Raw genomic sequence first — 25,223 nt, 5'->3', positions numbered from 1 at the left:
CTTTTAATTTGTAAAACAGAACATAAAAAATAAAAAATGACGTCACATTTGAATGAATAAGACTAGCTGTCAGAAAAAAAGATAGAATTAGGATTGATTTAACATTATATTTGTAGTAAATACTGATATTACATTTCATAATACATTCATAATACAGACGTTCACAGGCTGATGAAAACAAAAAAACTAACCGCAGACAAAAAAGCTATACCAGAAAATGATTCCAAAACTTTTTTACTAGCACAATGTCCGTATTGTCACCCCAAGACAAAAGAACTATGAAGTGATTACACGTTATCTTATCGTAACAGAAAGTCGTGTGAACCTTTCACATTAATTTTAGGCTTGTCTATATGCACTTATTTGCACGTAAAATCTTTAGAACACACTTTTAAATTGTTTAATATTCTCAAGATGATTATGTGAAATAATAACATTCAAATTTCTTTTTTTTTATCTCTCGAAAACGTAATGTACAGGTTAGTCAATAAAGCTGTTAGTGCGTACTCATATATAAGATGTGATTTCGACCTACAATAATTCTTTTACGTTTTAAAAATGGATTACCTGAACTGTATTTTGCAAAAGGTTTAGGAAATTTTGGTTTTTCAAATACGTACTTATATAGTTAAAAGTTCATAGTTCACGAAGTCTACTTCCTGTTAGACATTACTTATCATTCAGACAGAGAATTATGTAAATAGTTCATGTTTTAGTATCAGCTTGATCAAGGTTTACTGGATATGAAAACAATTACACTCCTACGAACATACTACACTACTGTCCTATCCCAATATAAACTTACTGTCTATTCGCCATTTTCTACATTTGAAAAAAAGGAATTTGACAGATGTCCGTCCATTCGTTTGATGTGTTTTCACAATTGATTTTGCCATTTGCCTTGTAACATTCCTCGGAGTTCATTTTTTAAAAATTTATTTTTTGTTATGATTTCCCTAATAAATGCAGAATATTGTCCTAGTTTCCATGATTAAAAAAATTATTCTTAAGTAGATAACCAAGTGTTAATAAGCAAGGCACTGATTGTACTAATTTCAGGACCACAAGTGACATAAATGTTATATCATTATAAGACCATTCATATTAAAGTAGATGACCAAGTGTTACATGTAATAAGAAAGCCACATATTGTTCTAATTCCAAGACCACAAGTGATATAAATGTATTACCAATATCAGACAACTCCTATTTAAGTAGATGGCCAAGTGTTAATAAGCAAGCTTCTGATTGTTCTAATTCCAGGACCACAAGTGATATTAATGTATTATCAATATAAGACCATTCACATTTAAGTAAATGACCAAGTGTTAATAAGCAAGCCAAATATTGTTCTAATTCCAGGACCACAAGTGATATTAATGTATTATCACTATAAGAACATTCACATTTAAGTAAATGACCAAGTGTTAATAAGCAAGCCACTGGTTGTTCTAATTTCAGGACCACAAGTGATATAAATGTTTTATCAATATAAGACCATTTAAACTTAGGTAGATGACCAAGTGTTAATAAGCAAGCCACTGATTCTTCTAATTCCAGGACCACAAGTGATATAAATGTTTTATCAATATAAGACCATTCACATTTAAGTAAAAGACCAAGTGTTAATAAGGAAGCCACATATTGTTCTAATTCCAGGACCACAAGTGATATAAATGTATTATCAATATAAGACCATTCATACTTCGGTAGATGACCAAGTGTTAATAAGCAAGCCACTGATTGTTCTAATACCAGGGCCACACGTGATATAAATGTATTACCAATATTAGACAACTCCTATTTAAGGAGATGAACAAGTGTTAACAAGCAAGCCACTGATTCTTCTAATTCCAGGACCACAAGTGATATAAATGTTTTATCAATATAAGACCATTCACATTTAAGTAAAAGACCAAGTGTTAATAAGGAAGCCACATATTGTTCTAATTTCAGGACCACAAGTGATATAAATGTATTATCAATATAAGACCATTCATACTTCGGTAGATGACCAAGTGTTAATAAGCAAGCCACTGATTGTTCTAATACCAGGGCCACACGTGATATAAATGTATTACCAATATTAGACAACTCCTATTTAAGAAGATGAACAAGTGTTAACAAGCAAGCCACTGATTGTTCTAATACCAGAACCACAAGTGATATAAATGTATTACCGATATTTGACAACTCCTATTTAAGAAGATGACCAAGTGTTAATAAGCAAGCCACTAATTGTTATAATACCAGGGCCACAAGTGATATAAATGTATAATCAATATTAGACAACTCCTATTTAAGAAGATAACCAAGTGTTAATCAGCAAGCCACTGATTGTTCTTATATCAGGGCCACAAGTGATATCAATGTATTATCAATATTGGACAACTCCTATTTAAGAAGATGACCAAGTGTTAATAAGCAAGCCACTGATTGTTCTACTAACAGGACCACAAGTGATATAAATGTTATATCAATATAAGACCATTCACATTTAAGTAAATGACCAAGTGTTAATAAGTAACCACATATTCTTCTAATTCCAGGACCACAAGTGATATAAATGTATCATCAATATAAGACCATTCACATTTAAGTAAATGACCAAGTGTTAATAAGGAAGCCACATATTGTTCTAATTCCAGGACCACAAGTGATATAAATGTATTATCAATATTAAACCATTCATACTTGGTTAGATGACCAAGTGTTAATAAACAAGCCACTGATTGTTCTTATACCAGAACCCCAAGTGATATTATTGTATTACCAACACTAGTAGCACGATTTCAGTCTGAAACGGTCATTTTGGTCTGATCACATCTTGATTGACTGAATTTACTGCTAGAAAAATTCGTCAAGATATTTAAGATCGTTTAGTCGCCGTTCAGATCGATAGCCTCATCAGGTAAATCAGTTCGTTAAGACATGTCAAGACGGAAAAGACTGAATCGTCTAGCGGGTTGTTTGGACCCGTTAAGACCGTGTCAGACCAAAACAGACCATGGATCAAAATTACGTTCAAAATGTTCAGACCCTGTTTAGATCCGTTCAGTTTACCGGTTTGATAACACGAGTTGCGTCCCTTCTACTCGATAATGCATTTTAGATTAATATGTATATATGTTTTTTAATATTAGGATTTGTTTGAAGTATATTTTGATTAATTAAAAAAAAAAAAATCTTCTGTTGATTCTTTATTTCTTTTCTTGTTTTGTCGAGGAACTAATACATTATTCGTCTATATATGTTGTTTATTTTTTTTAATAAATGTTAGTTTATATAAATATATATTGGTAATTAAATGCAAGGACGTATGTTAATTGTATACACACCAGAATGTATGCCATAAACCTTAAAATGTTGTGAAGACCGGTGAAAATATTTTTCGTATTTGAAGATTAGTAACGGAAAATCCTTAACGTAACCTAAAAAAGTTAAGGATGCATGTTTTATTTTTTTAGTGCGATTTACTCTATTTATGTTGGAAAAAAATATTCCCGACATCCGGAAATTCGAAAAAAGACTTCTCGGATCCCGAAACCTGATCATCATACTGCATTCATTCAGTCTCTGTCGGGACGGTGTTAAAGTATCACCGTATAGAAATTTTCATTCAAACAATGTATCCTTATAATATTTATTTTCTAATCCATATGATAGGTATATTGTACTTAGTATATATATATACATATGGCGTTAATTCAAACAAAATCTGTTTTAGTTAAAATGGTCGGGTTCGATGGCACGTGCTAGTAATCAACCGGGTCAACAGGTAACAAAATCAATGATCCGTAACGTAGGAAAGTACATGCCTATTCCGCCTATTATATATATTACAATTACTCCCATCATCATTCTTAATAGAAAGGTGCCGTAGGGCTAAATGTTAATAAAGAATTAATGAATTTGTGTATACACGTATTAGTGATGTCTGTTCGTCAGTTTTTAATATACATGCTTATGTTTTCAAGTTTTTAAATTGAACAAAAAACATGAACTGTTCGGAAGCCGTTTGTCAGTGTATGTAAAGTGCGGATCCTAAAATGTCATTTTTACTGTATATGATATAAATGTCTAATGTAGAATGATAAATAAACAGACGAACTTTTTTTAATTTTTGAAGAAAATGAAGAAAATTAGTTAAATGTATATGTTCAGAAATACATAATACTAATAAAACAAAGTTAGAGATGCGAGCGGGGTTTTATCGCGCCTAAAGCCATCCAGCTGTGAAATATATACCAAAATAGGTGAATATTCATGACATTTCACGAACAGATCGTGCAGGTGCTTTATAACTAACAGGTGAGATGTTGTTGCAGTAAAAAATATTCATTTTAATACAATTATTAAAGTTGTATAACGTAGAATATTATTTGTCTTTCAGTTTCTTCATATTTAACTAAATTCCACTATGATGATTTCGTAATGCTAGTCATGTTTACTGTCGAATAATGATACTATTCTTTCATTTTCACTGTGGAGCGAATCATTAGTATTGTATATGCGGTGCATTTTCACTGTATAATTTTTTTTTTCTATTACAGCTCATTTCTTTAAGCATGTAGAGCAAGACTTTAGTTGATTTGCTTGCTTTTTTTTAATGGATAATCATTAACACCCAATTTAATTCAAATATTAAAAATACAGATTAAACTGCCTATTCATATTGTTTAAAAATGTCAATCTTATTTACAAAGTTTATATAAACAATTATACAAACAAAGCAAGCAAGCCAACCAAAGTTTTGCTTTACATGCATTAGGAAATTAGCTGTAAAGCCTTAATTTAGCCGACTTGCTCAAACAATAGATAAAGTAAGAGAAAGATTTGATAAAATTTAACTTACGGAGGAAAGTTTGGTTTTAAAACACTCTCATAAAAGAAAGAAAGAAGAAAAGGGAGAAAAAAAAAAAAAAAAAAAGAAGAAAAGAGAAAAGAAGAAAGAAAAAGAGAGAGAATATTCTATTATAAGCTGTATTGCTTTCGAATAAAGATTATTATTATTATTATAAATTCAATAGAAATAACATTTATTTCAAATGTATTCCATTTAGTTTCTTATAAAGCGTATAGGGATCTTTATCCTTATTTTTTTTATCCATGTCCATGACACTTCACCACTAATTACGTACATCTTGATATAGATTGAACCTTTGTTTTCCCGTTTAAATGGTTTTACACTGGAGCCGTTTATAACTTGCTGTTCGGTGTGAGCCAAGACTCCATGTTGAAGACAATATTTTGACGTATAATGGTCTACTTTTATAAATTGTGACTCGGATGGAGAGTTGTCTCATTGTCACATACGACATCTATATATGGCTCAAAAACGAAACGAGACGGGATAAAAAGGGATAAAAAAAAAATCTACGCTACTTTTTTAATATATTTATTATGGGCTTAATATGAGTCAAAATAGAGTAAAATAGTGGGTCGCATTTGGGTATAAGCGTCACGCCGGACTGCCGATTTTTTGCAAGCGTGACAGTTGAAAGTCAAATGAATGTGTAGTGAAAAACGGGAAATGAAGTCTAGCGGTACTCGGATAATTACAAAATATTAGAACTGCATAGTATAAGCGGGATAAGGGAATATATATACTATAAGTTGTAGTTTGATTGATTGTTGGTTGTTTAAAGTCCAGTGGCAAATATTTCATGCATTTTCAGGACCAGCTGTAAGTTAAAGACATATATGGAACTCACCGGTGTATTTTTCACGTGTTAAAATAGATAAAAGAATAATTAATTTCTAAAATATCGAAACATAAAGGAGGCAAGGCGCATGGCTTACCCGCACTTATCAGTTCTTTTCTGTTTTGTCTTTAAAAAATAATGCTAATTTTTGTTATATGTTTATATAATTTACGATAACTGCGGTGTATACGTGCTGTCAGACGAAAGATAAATGTGTGCCCTTTGATATTCGTCACCAATTTGTCAATTTTTACATAAATGACAAACACGGTTTTCTCTCAGTACATTTTGCCATCTACTTGTTTCAATAGGCAATTTGTTATTGGTCGTTCGAAATCGGCAAAGAACAACGGCGTCTTTAAAGTTCAAAATGTTAAAATATTCCTCAAATTCCCAGTTTTTCTTAAAAATTTTGTAGTTAATATCTTTTGGCGAATTTGAATTCATGAATTTCAATTCTGAAGAAACTGGTCTAACAGTCTTTGCTTTATTACAGTTTTTAACAAATCTTTATCTATAAAATTTTGTAGAGAATGAAGGATGCAAGTCCAAGCTTTGAATTAAAATGGTCATTAAATAGACACACAAAAAAAAGAACAAGTGTAAGTGTTGGAATGACATATATAATATATCACAATGTGCATTGTCGAAGAAGTTAAATTTGATTTTACTTTGGTAACTGGACAAAAATGAAGAGAGGCAGCCCAATCTTTTCTCCTTTTTATTACGAGTACAAATAAACTGTTCTTAGTTATTTCGTAAAGCATTTCCTTAAAATAATAAAATCGCGCGTGATCTAACAAATACTCACATTGCAGTGTACTATACTGCTTTCGATACAAATTATATCAAATTATAGAGCAGTCTAACGGCTCCAACTCAAAATTTGGACCCTTCTATGTTGGGGGTTGGGTCTACCATTTAGTTTGAAAGCTCCAATCATACAAGCTGTTTCACTCTTTTTATTGTGATGATTGGGAATTTGCATTAAGCCGTTGGTCACGTGCCGAGTGGCACACGCTGATTTAAAAGTCATTTAATTTCACAATTACTACAGCTATTGATACCATATATTTGAATTTTATACTAATATTCTCTTATATCCATGTTCCCTGGGGCCTTAAAACGTCGTTTTAGTGAGAGCCATTAGTGCTAAAACTTTCTTCTTATTGTACTAAGAAATGCTTTAAAGATTAAAGCCTGTATTATACACTAACAACTACCAAAGGCTGATAATTATGGCATCGAATCATTTGTCACTCATACACAAAATATGCACACTGTCGTTTGCTAATTATGGACTATGGTATATAAAAGCGACGTTATCGTAAAGATAGATATAAGAAGATGTGCATTGCATATGTGGCATGCGTGCCAATGAGTCAAAAATATTATTTAGTTGTACAATAATTGGCTGTTTGGCAACAAAATTGTTCCATGTTTTTAAAATCAAAGGTTTTGGCATCTTCGCTAGCCAAAGGTTACGATCCACTCTGGAGAGCGGGCGTTGATCGTGACCCTTAGCTAACAAAGATGAGGTTTTGGATGTCTTCGATTTCACCGTACCTGGTGTAAAATTGTCCCTGACTATACCGAACGTTGACTTATTATACGAGCTAACCACTATCACACGTACAGTTCTTACAAGCATAGCCCGTGTTATTACTTATAATGCCATACAGCTAGTTTTGTTTTATCTACAATTATGTATCTTGTATTCGTTATTTTTTTTATCGATTTAGTTATTGCTTGACCCACTCAGAGTTCTATGTCGCGAAAAAGCTTTCCCTGAACTAGTCTATTCGGAAAACTTTTAGGTATGTTGGTACTAAATGCTCTTCAACTTCGTACTTTATTTGGCTTCCTTTGATTTTTTGATTCGGGCGCCGTGACTAATGAGTCTTTTTTTTTTAGACGAAACGCACGTCTTCCGCGCGAAAATATATGATGAGTTTATATACCTTTGTGTCAATAGAGAGAAAATTATTTGATTAAAACACACTCGGGAATAGCAAGACAGTTTTCCAAAAGAGTAGTGGGAACTTTACTGATTTTTTTTTATCATATATTAGTATATTTCTGATAGTTTTCCCGACCTCTCCACCTATTTTCAAACTTGAAAGGATACCTCTTTCAGCGGCATGAGTCTGGAACATGTACACATGGCAGTTGCAAGTAATAGCTATATAAATATAAAAGAGAAGATGTGGTATGATTGCGAATGAGACAACTGTCCACAAGAAACCAAAATTACACAGACATTAACAACTATATGTCACCGTACGGCCATCAACAATGAGCAAAGCCCATACCGCATAGTCAGCTATAAAATGCTTTTCAAAGATACTATAATAAGAATAAAAGGTTATAGAGTATAACGTACTTACAAAATATGTCATCTTGTAGAATGTGATTTCACAAATATATTATTTTCAAATTCGCAGTCCAAGTCAACGTAAAATCGGTTACACACATTTTTCATGCTATAAATCCATTTCAACAGATTATATGTCTCTGATTTCAACAATATCATTTCAAACACACACTAGCTTGCCTTTTCATTAATTTAAATAATACAAATTCAGCTAAATTTTGTTTATTCCCATCAACAGAGAAATCTCACACTTATCCTAGACGTTAATAATACTCATGCACTTCAATTTTATTAAACAATTTATTGATACGGATGACAACGCTTTAAAAATACGGTTACATCAGGGTGTAAAAATGTGAATTTGTTTTAATTTGAATTCAAAGATAGATTAAACGGTAGCTTTAATACTGAAATGTACTATTATTTGAAGACTCGCCTAAATGTATGTTGCATAGATGTATTTGACCCCAACAATTTTATTTAGATCATGCTGTAAATTATATTTATAAAACTATTCATTTGTAAATACCGCATATATCTGCTCACTGTTTGCATATAGAAACTTGTCGATTTTATAATATTGAGACATATCCGAGATTTTGAAATATCTGTGATAAACAAGTAATTGAAGATGGATATCATTTTATTTTAGTATGTGAAAAGTATAATGAACTTCGAAAGAAATTTATCAAACCATATTGTTGGAGGAAACCGTCGAATCATAAACTTTTAAGACGATCAATGCATTTGAATGGGGACATATAGTTGGAACTCGCCCCTTTTTGTTGTGCTCGGTTGGGACCCCAATAGAGGCTCATAGTATTTTAAAGCATTTTTGAAGTGTTCAAATATAATAAACCAGAGACATATATAACTTGTAATTTATGTCTCTAAATGAACGAATGATAATTTTTACGAATAGAAAGAAAAAGCAAGTCTGTCCGAAAGGTGATTGTCTATTTGCTATTTAAAAGGAAAATGTATAACTATAGTGTGTTCATTGTAAACTTAAACCATAATGCATAGAATTGTCTCTGCATGTTTATAACAGTCACAAGTCACTTCTAGAATTAAAGGTCAGCGCAATTCGTGCAATTATATTTTGTCAAAAGTGATCGAGATGCCTTTATCAGGTAATTCAAATAATCGCACCCATATATTTTTTTTCCAGAACATATGGAACGCCAACACTGTCTTATTATGCCCATTTTTCATTATATGGTGTGCATTTACCTTTATATGATGTGCATTTACCTTTATATGATGTGCATTTACCTTTATATGATGTGCACTTGTCATGATATGATGTGCAAACACCTTTATATGATGTGCAAATATCTTTATATGATGTGCAAATATCCTTATATGATGTGCAAACATCCTTATATGATGTGCAAACATCATTATATGATGTGCAAACATCATTATATGATGTGCAAACATACTTATATGATGCGCATATATACTTATATGATGTGCAAATATACTTATATGATGTGCAAATGTACTTATATGATGTGCAAACATTCTTATATGATGTGAAAATATACTTATATTATGTTGAAAGATCCTTATATGATGTGCAAATATACGTATATGCTGTGCAAATATACGTATATGCTGTGCAAATATACTTATATGATATGTACATATCATTATATGATGTGCAGTTTCCCTTATATTATGTGCAAACATCTTTATATGATGTGCTAGTGTCATTATATTATGTGCTTGTAATCTTATATTATGTGGTTTTATTTACTTCATTATATGATGTCGAAACGTCATTATATGATGTGCTTTCATCGTCGTTATGGTCAATGAACATGATTACGATAAGAATGATTACTGTCTACGTCATAACTGATTCCGATCTGCTTCTGCGGAGTAACCGTTACTACTAATTAGGATCAAATCTGTAGCTACCGTTTAGAAAATGGTTGAGACTTGAGATAAACCTTTCCATGTTAGAACCTCGTTTTAAGATGCAAAAAATCACATCTGATATTGTTGGAAAATTGTAAAAATATATATGAATTGCAAAGTTTTGTTTAAATCGACGGGTCTTTAATAATAAAAATATTCATACGAAGTCTACAATACGGTTAAGGTTATTAAATTTAACAAATAATTGTTTTATGTCATGCTCTATGAACGTTTTAACGAGGGAAGGCATTATATTTGTCAATTTCAGTATACCTAACGTTAGCATTTTTTCTATATTTTTAGAAGATAATACACGAAGTTTAGTATTGTCATTTATGTAAATATTGCCTTTCTGATCATTTTAGCTGTTGCAGTTTCTCTTTGTATATTCTCATGATAGACACAAACAATTGGGAAAAAAACGGACTCTGGTAGAGTAATGGTTCATATAAGGAACCGGTCATTTGAAACCAAAAAAAAAGAGGGGATAGGAAAAAATAAAGGATCCTTTCATTTTATCATTTTTGGAATGGAAAAGTGACATTCAATTTTATATAGTTATAAATTTGCCGCGGTATAATGTTATGGCGAATTCTTCGTCAACAGTAGGCATCAATCTTTACGCCTCGTTTCGCTCACCTGAATTGTTAAAACCTGAAAATTTAGTTTCAACACTTTCTTCTAGCAGAGAATTTTTCATCTGTAGCTATTATTGAATGAAGACGTGGTAAAAATTAATGAAACAACAAACGGCAAATCCAAACTAAGTTCCCTGAAGTCGCAAACAACTTTCATAATTCAGTACTTTGATTATATATGTTCTTTTCTATACCTTGCAAGAAAATGTTTCTCTATTATTAGTTATCAAGATAATAGCCAATAAGACAACAAAAATCTGAAAAGCCAAAATTGCCCAAAAAGAGCCTTTACTATAGAGCATAATTCAGACACATTGCACTATATATATATATATATATATATATACAACTCGTCTAAACATCAACCCAACAATGTTAGATCTGTAAATTTGCTTTCGCAAATTTTTGGTTCTTCCCTCGCCGGAACCCATGCTACTGTGATATCGTGACACCAAATCGCCTGCACTGCAGCCGTCCCGCTAGACCACACGACCACCTGGGCTCTCAAAAAAAGAGCTATCGGTGGGCATGTGTTACCTTTCCACGTCAGTTTTAATCTAGCGGCGTACTACAGTACATGATATATAAGGTATGAAGATGTTATTGTTACAGATCAGCTAAATTATCTATAGTAAAGGATCCTACAAATTAATGTAAGATATATATTTTAAATCTATTATGTTTCCAGGATAAACGCAAAATATTAAAAGCCGCTGCCGTAAATCTTCATTTGAAAAATTCAAAACACCACTCTCTATCTGTAAGAGAACAACAGGTCTCAGTAAAATATAAATAAATGCAGTGTTTTAAGTTCATTTAGACACCAGATTAAAAACGCTCAATTCTCTGGTTTTGTTGGATTGCTACACACCTTCAAAAATTTGAAGGCTGAAATGGCATTGGCTGATGATTAATAAATAAATGTGGTAGACACCGACTCAAGTTTGAGGGAAGGAGCACGTGTATTCCTTGTTCGAAATTAATAAAAACACAAAAAAACACAAAAAAACATGTTTTTTTTTTTGTTTTTTTAAGTTTCGTCATTGTTTTATTTATTCCTCATTTTAAATGGAAACAAACTATTTCGCTCCCCATTCTGAAATAGATAAAATCTCTTTCAAGAAATTTAGAATCAAACATTTACAAAACAACTTGTCCCCCCCCTTTTCGTCGTAGCATGTTCGCCTTGAGTGAGAGAGGTCGTGGGTTCAAACCCCGGCCGGGTCAAAACCAAAAACATTAAAATTCATATTTACATGCTGCTTCCCAGCTAATTATATAAGCACGCGGGATTAAGGATTAAGAGCAAAAGCTGGTCGGCTCGGAATCAGAAAAATGTGTCCGGGTAAGGTGATATAATGTCTTCCTTCGGAATTCTACCTTTCAAACTAGCATGTTAAAAAATCCGGCTCAGGGTGTCGGTCTAGTACAAAACAGGGTTAATATTCATATCACATTAACATGTTCTTGTACGAATATGCATATATCAATTTGCCGCTGGACCTCAGGAATACACCCATAATCATCTATAGTTGAAACTGTGAAATATATGCACAAAAACATGATAAAAAGCTGCACGTAAATGTAATGCACCGAGTTCAGCTTCATTCCATATCTCCTTTAATCCATTTCGGATGAAAGTGATGGGCGCTCGGTGGTCGAGTGGTTACATTGTCATTTCGGGGCCTTTTATAGCTGAATATGCGGTATGGGCTTTGATCATTGTTGAAGGCCGTACGGTGATCTATAATTGTTAATTTCTGTGTCATTTTGACCTCTTGTGGAGAGTTGTCTTTTTAGCAGTCATACCACATCTTCTTTTTTATAAGTAGTCGAACTGCTGTATCACTAGCATGTCAACACTTAGGCCACGTTGTGCGATTTCAAATTCCGCACGTGGCAGGTAAGCTCGATTCCAATCTTAATTGACCAGAATTGTCTGTTTTCCAAACGAAGGTCAGGGGGTCTCTCCGGGCACTTCGGCTTTCTCCACCAATATAAACTCATCGCCACGAAATAGCATGAAAGTGTTGAAAGTGGCGCTAAATAACAGTCAATCAATAATCCATACCGGTATACTTATGGCCTCTAAATCTATATATTTGGTCTCACAAAGTCAATGTATGACATCAGTATACAGAGATAAAAATAATAACTATTTACAGTATATACAAAACAAGAGAAAAGGGTTTCAAAATTACTAAGCCAGCTGGAGGACAAACGCACGTGTTTATATATTTTTTTTATAAACGAACAAGCTGAAGTTGACATTTTACAGAAATCTTATACATCCTTCCTGTTTTCAAGTTTTCGTACATGACTTTTTTGTCGTATTAAAATTTCCCGTTTTAGTAACAACAATTCCCAAATAGTTATATTGTTTTATCATCTTAATGTTAGTATCATTGTAAGAAAATCGGAGATTTTTTGGCTTCCGTCCAAAAAAAACCCCACAAAGACTTTAATATTGTCAACTTTCCTTTCAAGTTCCAAGCCTTACAATAATCATGGAAAGCATTGAGTTGAGTCTGCAGGTCCTGTGCTGTTTCAGCCTACAACACCGTGTCATCTGCAAACAATATAACAAAACACTTAAGATATATTTCTAATTTTCTTTCCAGATCTTGTGGTATAGTTCTGTTAGTCCTGTAATATTTTTAGTCACTAAGAAATTAATTTAGTCAATCAAAAGTAAATAAAATAGGAAAGGTGATAAGTTTTCTCCTTGTCGAACACCATTGTCACAAGCAAGCAAAGTATTCCGAATTATAACTACTACCGTGTATCATCGGTACAGCGGATATAGCTTTATAGGTATTTCGAAGCGTGAAAAACTATATACCGTTCATTCATTTAACTATGCACCGTACAGAAGGATTTATTTGGTCAGCTATACACAGCTTCTTGTCGGAATAAAATATCGAAAAATAATTTATGTACAAAATATTTCAATGCCAATTATTGAAACAGCTATACTTATTACGCACAAACAGTGGCCTTCTATCAGAAAAAGAGTTGCAATGAATATCGAATCATATCGGATGAGACGAGCGCCAACTTCTTTGACGAGTATTTGCACATGTTTTCAGTAAGGGTTCTTGTTTTGGGCAAATAGTGAGACTTCTCTAATCACCACCCTACGACAAAATCATTTCTTTAAACAACAAATATGTTTAGATTGAAGTACACATTAATATAATGTAAACAAAACAAAGATTTTCGTACCGTGTCAGACGAAAAATCGATCACGACCCCTTGGTTAGTACCTATATCCGCTGTACCGATGATACACGGAGATGCCAGCGAGTGGGCAAGTGTTGTAACAAAGAGTGATGACACAGTAATAAGGTAGACACAGTAATGACAAAGTTAATCCTTTTTATTCTATTTTTTTAAGGAGACAAAAAAGAGGAACAAAATGCAAAAGACGGGCGTCACCCCATTCATCTCGGTTTGAAAATAAAAATATTAAATACCCTAAATTGGAAAAAGTGTGGCAAAGTGTGATTTTCAGTGGTTATTTTTCCCTTTTAACTCAATAACTGTATCGTCTACGTAAAATCCGTTGCCATTACCACCACAATCGGGAAAATCCGATGTAATCGGACGAAAAATTAAATCTAATACACTTCATCAGGAATAAACCCCTTGTATCTCAGAAATCGTTGACGCTACTCCAAATCTGTTGACATACTAGTACTCATGTTTCAGAATTTGATTAGCAATTAAAAAAATCTCCATTAAAATAAGTTGAAAATAAACAATCTGTATATGCAAATATGTGCTCGTTGGTGAAGATCGTATGGTGACCTATAGTTATTAATTTCTGTGTCATTTGGTCTGTTGTGGAGAGTTGTCTCATTAGCAAAGATACCACTTTTTCTTTTTTTATAATTACCCACATAGCCATTTTGCATTTCGCGGGCACTACGTCGACTAAGCTAGCAATCTTCGAAATTGGGTATTTTCTCACATAATTGGCATATTCTGTGGAAAAAAGATTGGTTCAAAGACAAGTTAAAAGTAAAAAACACTACATGTAAACGTCATATCACAAATATTTCCGACTTGGTATGGTTTTAGAGGAGTTGCGGCTCAATGGAATCGGTCTCTTCCTTTAGTGGCATAGATTATATGATATACTAGATTTAATATCATTGTACATATTCAATACTACATTATACATTTTACCATTTACAGATTAATATTATTCAATAACATTTTATAAAACAAACCATCTCGCCATATTGTGCATCAGTAGATAATTTTATAGCTATTGTTATGAAATAGTTTTGAAACAGACTGTGATTTCAATGGTGTCTTTTGCAATGAATAGAAATAAGCAGATGTGGTATGAGAGCCACTGACACAACTTTCCATCCAAGTCATAATTTGTAAGAGGAAACAATTATATACCCGTACCAAGTCAGGAATATGACAGTTGTTATCCATTCGTTTGATGTGTTTGGACTTTTGATTTTGCCTTTTGATTTTGGACTTTCCTTTTTGAATTTTCCTCGGAGTTCAGTATTTTTGTGTTTTTACTTTTTATAGGTCATAGTACGACCTTCAACACGGAGCCTATGCTTAAACCTAATAGCAAGCTATAAAAGGCTCTTACATTTGTTATCATTTTCTCCACAGCCGGGAATTTCTTCAACTAGCTCCTGTATTAACTGATCTTAATCTTCAATGGGAAATGTTTGAAACGTTGATTTTGTTAAATTGCTTTGTCTCATTTTCCCTATAAATTGCACTATTACTAGCGATATATATATACATATTTGAGCCGGGTTAATAGTTTACAAAAGCAGATCGGAATCAGTTATGACGTAGACAGTAATCATTCTAATCGTAATCATGTTCATTGACCATAACGACGATGAAAGCACATCATATAATGACGTTTCGACATCATATAATGAAGTAAACCTAACCACATAATATAAGATTACAAGCACATAATATAATGACACAACCACATCATATAAAGATATTTGCACGTAATATAAAGAAAACTGCACATCATATAAGGATATGTACACACCATATAAGGTTCTTTGCACATCATATAAGGATCTTTGCACATAATATAAGTACATTTGCACATAATATAATAATGTTTGCACATCATATAAGAATGTTTGCACATCATATAAGTATATTTGCACATCATATAAGTATACTTGCACATCATATAAGTATATATGCACATCATATAAGTATGTTTGCACATAAAATAATGATGTTTGCACATCATATAAGGATATTTGCACATCATATAAGGATATTTGCACATCATATAAAGATATTTGCACATCATATAAGTATACTTGCACATCATATAAGTATATATGCACATCATATAAGTATGTTTGCACATCATATAATGACTAGTGCACATCATGTAAAGGTAAATGCACAGCATATAAAGGTTAATGCACATAATATAAAGGTAAATGCACATCATAAAATGAAAATGGTCATAACAAGACAGTGTTGGCGTTCCATAAGAACACGTTAAAGTTAATATCAGAGCCATATAATACATGTTTTATATCTTTGACAATTATGCTAGTAGACTAGTATAGTTTTCTCAGGTTATATTCTCTGTTGATATGTATCTTTTCTTTAAAGTCTTGTTTTTTCTCTAACACTTAAAATAGTATAAAGGGACCACTTCCGAAAATAATCTTTTAAAATGCAAATTTAAGTTTTAGCCTTTAAAACTTGTATGTCAAATAATTTGACCACATGACAAAAATTTCTACAATAAACATTGGTCACGCTCGACAGATTTCGATGTGAGACAGTAACACGTGCCGTTACAATAGCCAGTGTACACGCATCAGCGCACACATGTATGTCAAATAGGTCAGTTGATTGGAGGAATGTTTCGGAAAACACGCCTACCTCAAACTAATACCCAATCAAACGCCTTTATCAGAAACATAAATAATACTTGGAGATTTGGTTGCGTATTCAACATTTCAAAAAGTTTATAAACTCTTTAATTCGAGCTAAGAAGCAAAGAATATGCCCGAAATACAAGTTTCCCAATAAATTTCGGCTATCTAGTGATGAAAAAAAAAAAGAAATAAAAAAAAAAAAAAAAAAAAAGTTTTTCGAATTATATAACTATAAGTCTTTTATCTGGCAAGAACACCCCAATTTAGCGGACAAGCAGTCAAGTTATTCTTTTTGCTGTTACTGAATATACCAAGAAAGAAAATAAATCCCGATATTAATTTGAAACTTTGTTACTGAATACTTTTCCAAGAAATTAATTCACATCTCTTGGTAACATGCATGTCGGAACAGAAAATTTGGCATACAGTACTTCAGAACGATGTTCACATTATAATACATTATACCCAACAATTGTGATGACGAATTCCTTCCTTTGTTCGAGAACAATTTTATTTAAATAGAAATCTGTGATTTTACTTTGTCCATTACTTCGACGAACCAGAGCAGGTTAAATATCAAATTGGTTCTCTTCTTCTTCTTTTAGTATACAATAGTCCATCGACATCCCATGATAACATACTGAGTATCGGATCCAGGAATTTTCGTAAGTGGAGGCCCACTGACTGACCTAAGAGGGGGCCCGCTCCAGTCACGGTTCAGTGATTCCCTATATAAGCAACCATTTTTTTTCCCAAAAAGGGAGGGGGCAAAATGCATGTTTATTTATGTATAATTGTCATTTTGCTTATTTTCTTTGGTTACATCTTCTGACATCAGACTCGGACTTTTCTTGAATTGAATTTTAAATGTACGTATTGTTGTGCGTTTACTTTTCTTCATTGGCTAGAGGTATAGGCGGAGGTTTGAGATCTCATAAACATGTTTAACCCCGCCGCATTTTTTGCGCCTGTCCCAAGTCAGAAGCCTCTGGTCTTTGTTAGTCTTGTATTATTAAATTTTAGTTTCTTGTGTACAATTTGGAAATTAGTATGGTGTTCATTATCACTGAACTTGTATATATTTGTTTAGGGGCCAGCTAAAGGACACCTCCAGGAGCGGGAATTTCTCGTTACATTGAAGACCTGTTGGTGACCTTCCGCTGTTGTTTTTTTTTTTCTATGGTCGGGTTGATGTCTCTTCGATACATTCCCCATTTCCATTCTCAATTTTATTCTTTCTTATGTTCAATGTAAAAATGTATATAATTTTAAATTGCAACTATCTATAGTTCCGTAACTATCAAGGCGTATAAAAGCATGGTCGTTAAGTGCGTATATTTTTGTTAAATCAATTTTTCTTGTATGTTTCAAACTGTCCTTCACTTTTGACAACGAGTACTTACATTTCCCCAAATTTACCATTGGAAAAAATGTGTAAGCACATTTTGATTTTATCAAATCTCTTTTTTGGAATTATTTAAATTTTTATGAATAATATTCTTTACACCAGAAATGTTATTTATTAACAGTAATGACTAGTGTATGACGAGCGGACACGCAGGACAGAGATGTATATTATCAAATGATTACATATGCACCTGAAAGTTTAAAATGGAAAGATTCAAGTTTTCGGTCGTGTACACTGACAAAAGTGAAATGATGCATGAACTTGCAAGTCCGACAGGAAATCGCTTGAATACCTGGAGGTGTCACCTGCCAATACACCTGGGAGTAATACCTTTAGCCATGCTGGTGATCAGACAAGGGAAGGTCTGAATTTATTTAAATAAGTTTATGACATAAAAGAATTATGGACAAATTAGATTTTTGAAAACAATTTTCACGGAACGTCAGGGGTAATACTTGTACAAGACATTAGTTAATTTTATTTACTTTACATTAAAGTAAATAAACCCAATTCAGGAGCCTGTTATTCAGTGGTTGTCGTTTGTTTATGTGTTACATATTTGTTTTTGTTCATTTATTTTCATAAATAAGGCCGTCAGTTTTCTCGTTTGAATCGTTTTACTTTGTCCTATCGGGGCCTTTTATAGCTGACTAGGCGGTATGGGCTTTTCTCATTGTTGAAAGCTGTACGGTGACCTATAATTGTTAATGTTTGTGTCATTTTGGTCTTTTGTGGATAGTTGTCTCATTGGCAATCATACCACATCTTCTTTTTTATATTTAAATAGTCTCCCCTTAATTTTTAGTCTGTAGTGTTTTTGTTGATTGCTGTTTATCACATATTTGATTGTTTGTAGCTCATGTATACTAGTATAAATCAAGTTGTCATCACTGTTGGGTTTCTTGTCTGAATTTTGTACATTAACTCTGTTAGATGCCTAGCTCTTTCTAAGCAGAGCCATTTATAGGGTGCTCATTATGAAGTTTAAGTTTTTGGTCATTGCTGAAGGGTGTACAGTCCCTATTATATAGTGACTAAAAAGAAAATCACTTGGTCTACATGGTTTATGGTTTATAGTTTAAGTTATGAAAGTCGTCTCATCAAAATTCATACCCAGTGGTGGATCCAGGGGGAGGGTTCGGATGTTGGAACCCCCCTTTTTGGACGATCATGGAATGGGGACATATAGTTGGAACCACCCCTTTTGTCCTGGGTTAGGAACACACCTTTTTTAAATGGCTGGATTCACCCCTGATACCATATCTCCTTAGGCAAAAATAAAAATTATGTTTGTTTCCAACAAGTACAATGTAGCTTACAGCTTCTTAGAAACAATTCAAACATTGATGACCTTCTGCTGTTGTCTGCTCTGTAGTCGGGTTGTTGTCTTGTTGGCACATTCCCAATTTCCAGTCTCTAATTTTATCTGAGAAACAAACATAACTATGTTAACATTGTATTAAACTGAAATAACCTAAATCACTTAAATTATCCTGGGATGAAATAAAATTAAGGTCAGGTCAACCTAACCTGATAGACAAGTAGACCTTGCAAGGTACTCATATACAATACAATGTATCCAATTTCATGTAATAAAATGTAATGGTATATTTTACACTCAGTCACTGAACCACACATCCAGCTCTTTTAGCTTTTATAAATGTAAAGCTCTATTAAAAATAGCTTACATCATCACCCCAAGACTGTAATACACATTTCTTGCATATATACAACCAACTTTCATAACTTTCATGTGAGGCGAGACAAAATAAAATGATACTTTGAAGTACATGTATTGTTTAATATGTTCGACTACTACATGTACAAGTATAAAATGCCAGTTTCAGAATGAACAGTAATTTAGAAGATTGTCAAAATACATGTAGACTACGGTATTTGAACTACAAATGTATACAGCAAGCTGTCATTTGACTCTAAGTCCAACCAACAACTGTGCCAGGGCTGTAAAGCTTGTCTAGGTTGGTGAAACTTCCATCATCATGCATATATGACACTAACCAATAGTGACGGACCGTGCCAGACCCTCATGAAAGGTCAAAAAGGTTTAACACTCCCTGGTGGTACATGAAGCCAACAGTAGCAACGCCAGCATAGACATTCTTATAATATCCAAATTCTTATTTTAAATGAATAATTATCCAAGGTGAATTCAGATATATATGATCATGATGATGCACTTGTAGTATTGACAATGATCATGATGATTGTAAGGTAATCACTGAAACTATGAATTTTCATTATTCCAATTTCCTACTTTTTTTCCTATGAATTGTAAGTTTGCTTTTTGTTCAATTCACAATTTCTTTTTTGTCCAATCAGAACATTCCATCAACATCATGGCATAATGCTGTTAGCTTTATCAACATTATTTCCAATTGCAATAAGTAACTCAAAATTATGAATGAATCCACCGTTTCACAATTTACAGCTACAGGTACAAATGAGGTACCGTATGAGAGTAATTTGGTGACACTATATATTTCCTATGTATATATGATATATATGCCCCTTCATAATCTTGGTGGGAATCATGCTCAAACCAATGTGATATCTTATCTACAAAAATACATATTCATTAAGAATTAAGTATTTATAACATGTATAACATGCGACTTCTATAACATGTATAAAATTAAATAAGTCAATAGCATTAATACTATTTTCTAATTCAGAAATTAATGTGATGTTTTTATTATTGCGAAAAATGCGACTGAGTTGTAAACGCAATAGTTTAAACGCGCATTTTGTGATATTTTATATGAATTTAACAGGATTTTTCACAAAATCGTAAAAATTAAAATCGCATTTAAGTCTAAAATGACAAATTCGCAATAATAAATGCAAGCAATAATTTCTGAATTTACAGTAACTACATGTATTTGATTTGTCATATGTGTAGTAATAATAATTCAACAAATTCTTTTCATAATACTTTTTTATTTCAAAATAGAATTTGTAGAATAATACTACATACATGACAAAGCAATGGTATGTATAGATTATAACATGTTATAATATATGTATATATTTAAGTTCTACAAAATTTAGAGCAAAACATTTAAATCATTGATAACAATTCAGGAGCGGGTCCAGCCATTTTGAAAACCAGGACAAAGGGGGGTTCCAATTACATGTCCCCATTCAAATGCATTGATCCTCAAAAAGAGAAAGGGTTCCAACCCCTGGAACCCCCCTCTGGATTCGAGCCTGCAATTTAATGAAACATGCCTGGAAAATTATCTTAAATTTCTTATCACAAAAGTGTAAAAAATTGTCGTTAAGGATGCAATGCTGTCACATCATTTGGAATCAGGGCCAATATCAATATACTCTTTTTTTTTGCCCCAGGCAATTTTGAGGTTATTGCATATGCTAACCCAAGCCTTGAAGGTATTCATAACAAACATGTGATAAATTATAATTATTGTACATCACCCACCAGCAAATGACCAGTGGCTATATAAATAGGTACATCATCATTGTAACATACATGTGAAGATTGGTTGGTTATGAGTTATAAAAAATCCAGTGACAAATATTTCATGCAAATTTTAGGACGTGACAGTTATCAATACATTATTGAACATACAATACATATGAATATTTAGGGTTACTCCATCAGGGGGTTAGGTCTGGTGATAGGCCACCCCCACAACCAAACCATTGTGAATACACACAATGGTTTAGGCAATAAACAGGTGTGTATCCAGCCCTTTTTAAAAGGGGGGATTTAATCCATAGATTATATGTACCTTTTTCAAATCATGCATTGATCTTCCAAAAAAAGGGAGGGGGTCCAATCACAGGAACAATTATTTTACAAGCCAAAATTCTTACTTTGCCTTTGAACAAGTTACTGTGTAAGAATGTTGTGTATTAGAACGTCGATTCATACCTGTATGCACAAATGTAACAAATGTAAACATTTTTCCTTCAAACTCTTGGCCGGATCAATGATTATTCTCATTTCTGATAGGCATGTTTTAAAATATTATTCATTTCTACTCACCAATTGTAATTTCCAGCTCAGCTTATATTGTGCTGTAGTGTCCATCTACCATGTCAACGATTTTGTGTAAATTAAATTTGCCATTTGAAGATGCCGAACATGCGACAAGTAAAGAGGCAACTTCCAAGCAAGGACTGAAGCTCATAAACTCGGCGAGTGTTAAACGCAGGACTTCGGGAATGTCCGGAGAGCCGACAACCTTGCTTCGGAAGTTGGTAAAGAGGGTACGGTAACGTTAAATCGTTTACGGGCGTATTTTCCATTTTTAATCAAACTTGTCAGAATTGATTAATTATCGTCGGAAAATGTCCCTAATAGATATAGTAATTCAAATTAAACCAGCTTTACTATGCTGTATGCATGTAATATATATAACCTGGTCTTTAAATGTACTTCAGATACACTGGCCTTTTTCTGCTATAATATTCAAACTTTATCTTTTAACGAAGTCTTCTGGTATGTAATATTTTTTTTATAAAAGGCTCTCGAATTATAGACTAATTAAAAAATAAAGATGGAAAGTTAAACGCATGAGTCTGGCAAAAATGAACGGACAATGGCATGACAGTAAACGGAAAACGAGAAAAGACATAGATTCTAGTTATATATATTTTTTTTCCCTGCCTCAAATTTATTCAAATGCAATTTATATAGCCAACATTAAAAGTAAAATGATAATGCATTCATTTACAATATTAGAAAAATGTTACATCTTAAATTTAATTAAACATAATTATTAAGATCACGCGTTTTCAAGTGTTCACGGCCGACATCCGTAATTATTTAATAAGGGTGTAAAAATAATCTATTGCGTTAACAAGACAAATTTTTCACCACTTACGACAGTCTGTAATTGCAAAAACATGTAGTGTAATCACTTGTAAACCTTTAATATAAAGGTTCAGGTGCTTACATTCAATGAATAAATGTTATTTCGGCAATCTGTTGAATTTTATTTAGTCAATTCGCGGCGGTTTGTTCAGCAGTATGACTTTGAGCTACTTTTTAAAATATACAAAACATGTTAAATAAGATGAAGTAAGAATTCAAATTGAATATTTCTTTTATTTAATTAACATGATTAAAGGGACGTGGTAGACTTTCAGTTAACATAAACCGTCTTCTTTCAAATTTTTATTTTATTTTTAAAAGGGGAGCAACCCCTGATAAACAATGGGAAAGTTTCACTCGTTTTGTGTCCAAATGATTAAAATCTGAACACGACTGGACACGGTCTGACAACATCTTGACGTAACTTTGTATCCATGGTCTGTTTTGGTCTGACATGGTCTTAACGGGTCCAAACAACCCGCTAGACGATTCAGTCTTTTCCGTCTTGACACGCCTTAACGAACTGATTTACCTGATGAGGCTATCGATCTGAACGGCGACTTAACGATATTAAATATCTTGACGAATTTCTCTAGCGGTAAATTCAGTCAATCAAGATGTGATCAGACCAAAATGACCGTTTCAGACTGAAATCGGGTTACTAGTGCAATATTTGACAAGTCCTATCTAAGTAGACGACCAAGTGTCAATAAGCAAGCCACTGATTGTTCTAATACCAGGGCCACACGCAGTATAAATGTATTACCGATATTAGACAACTCCTATTTAAGAAGATGACCAAGTGTTAATAAGTAAGCCACGGATTGTTCTAATACCAGGGCCACAAGTGATATAAATGTATAATCAATATTCTAACATTACGTCCTTCAAACGCTTTGAGTACACACCCGTGGTAAAATATGAATAAATTGCATTGGCTGTTCCGATCGTACTCCCACGTCATATGTTTGAAGTACCCGACGTCATAGAATGATGACGTTATAATTTTAGCAATTTACGGGAAAATACACGCTTCTGATACCGAAAATCATCATAACAAGGAAACGTAAACAAACGATGCTCAAATGTGGTATAAACCCATATTTTCTTTTATACATAGAAGACATATATAAGTAAATTATCATTAAAACTCATCTAAATACGTTATTGTAAATAGTTTGAGCATGTCACGTATTCTGTTTGCTCCGTTGTTTATGCCAATCTAAAAGTGCGTTAATTTATGGGAACGGCAAATATTTGCCTCCACATAGAGCGCTTCGATCCAAAACAATTGCCGTATTTGTCTTATTAGAATCGAAATAATTCATGGGGGCTTGAATATATCTAGATTTTACCACGGGTTGTCCCTTTATGCCGATGTTTTACCCCTCGCTATCGCTCAGGGTAAAATATTTGTCATAAAGGGCCAACCCGTGGTAAAATCACGATATATTAAAGCCCCCATGAATTATTTCTTAATTAGACAACTCATATTTAAGAAGATAACCAAGCGTTAATTAGCAAGCCACTGATTGTTCTTACATCAGGGCCACAAGTGATATAAATGTACTATCAATATTGGACAACTCCTATTTAAGAAGATGACCAAGTGTTAATAAGCAAGCCACTGATTGCTCTACTAACAGGACCACAAGTGATATAAATGTATTACTAATATTAGACAACTCCTATTTAAGAAGATGAACAAGTGTTAACAAGCAAGCCACTGATTGTTCTAATACCAGAACCACAAGTGATATAAATGTATTACCGATATTAGACAACTCCTATTTAAGAAGATGACCAAGTGTTGATAAGCAAGCCACTGATTGTTCTAATACTAGGGCCACAAGTGATATAAATGTATAATCAATATTAGACAACTCATATTTAAGAAGATAACCAAGTGTTAATTAGCAAGCCACTGATTGTACTTATATCCGGGCCACAAGTGATATAAATGTACTATCAATATTGGACAACTCCTATTTAAGAAGATGACCAAGTGTTAATAAGCAAGCCACTGATTGCTCTACTAACAGGACCACAAGTGATATAAATGTTATATTAATATAAGACCATTCACATTTAAGTAAATGACCAAGTGTTAATGAGCAACCACTGATTCTTTTAATTCCGGGACCACAAGTGATATAAATGTATTATCAATATAAGACTATTCACATTTAAGTAAATGACCAAGTGTTAATAAGGAAGCCACATATTGTTCCAATTCCAGGACCACAAGTGATATAAATGTATTATCAATATAAGACCATTCATACTTGGGTAGATGACCAAGTGTTAATAAACAAGCCACTGATTGTTCTTATACCAGAACCCCAAGTGATATTAATGTATTACCAATATTTGACAAGTCCTATCTAAGTAGATGACCAAGT

This window comes from Mytilus edulis, chromosome 5, assembly GCF_963676685.1.
Source record: "Mytilus edulis chromosome 5, xbMytEdul2.2, whole genome shotgun sequence".
In the NCBI taxonomy this organism is placed as follows: Eukaryota; Metazoa; Mollusca; class Bivalvia; order Mytilida; family Mytilidae; genus Mytilus; species Mytilus edulis.
Note: the sequence above shows the minus strand (reverse complement) of the source record.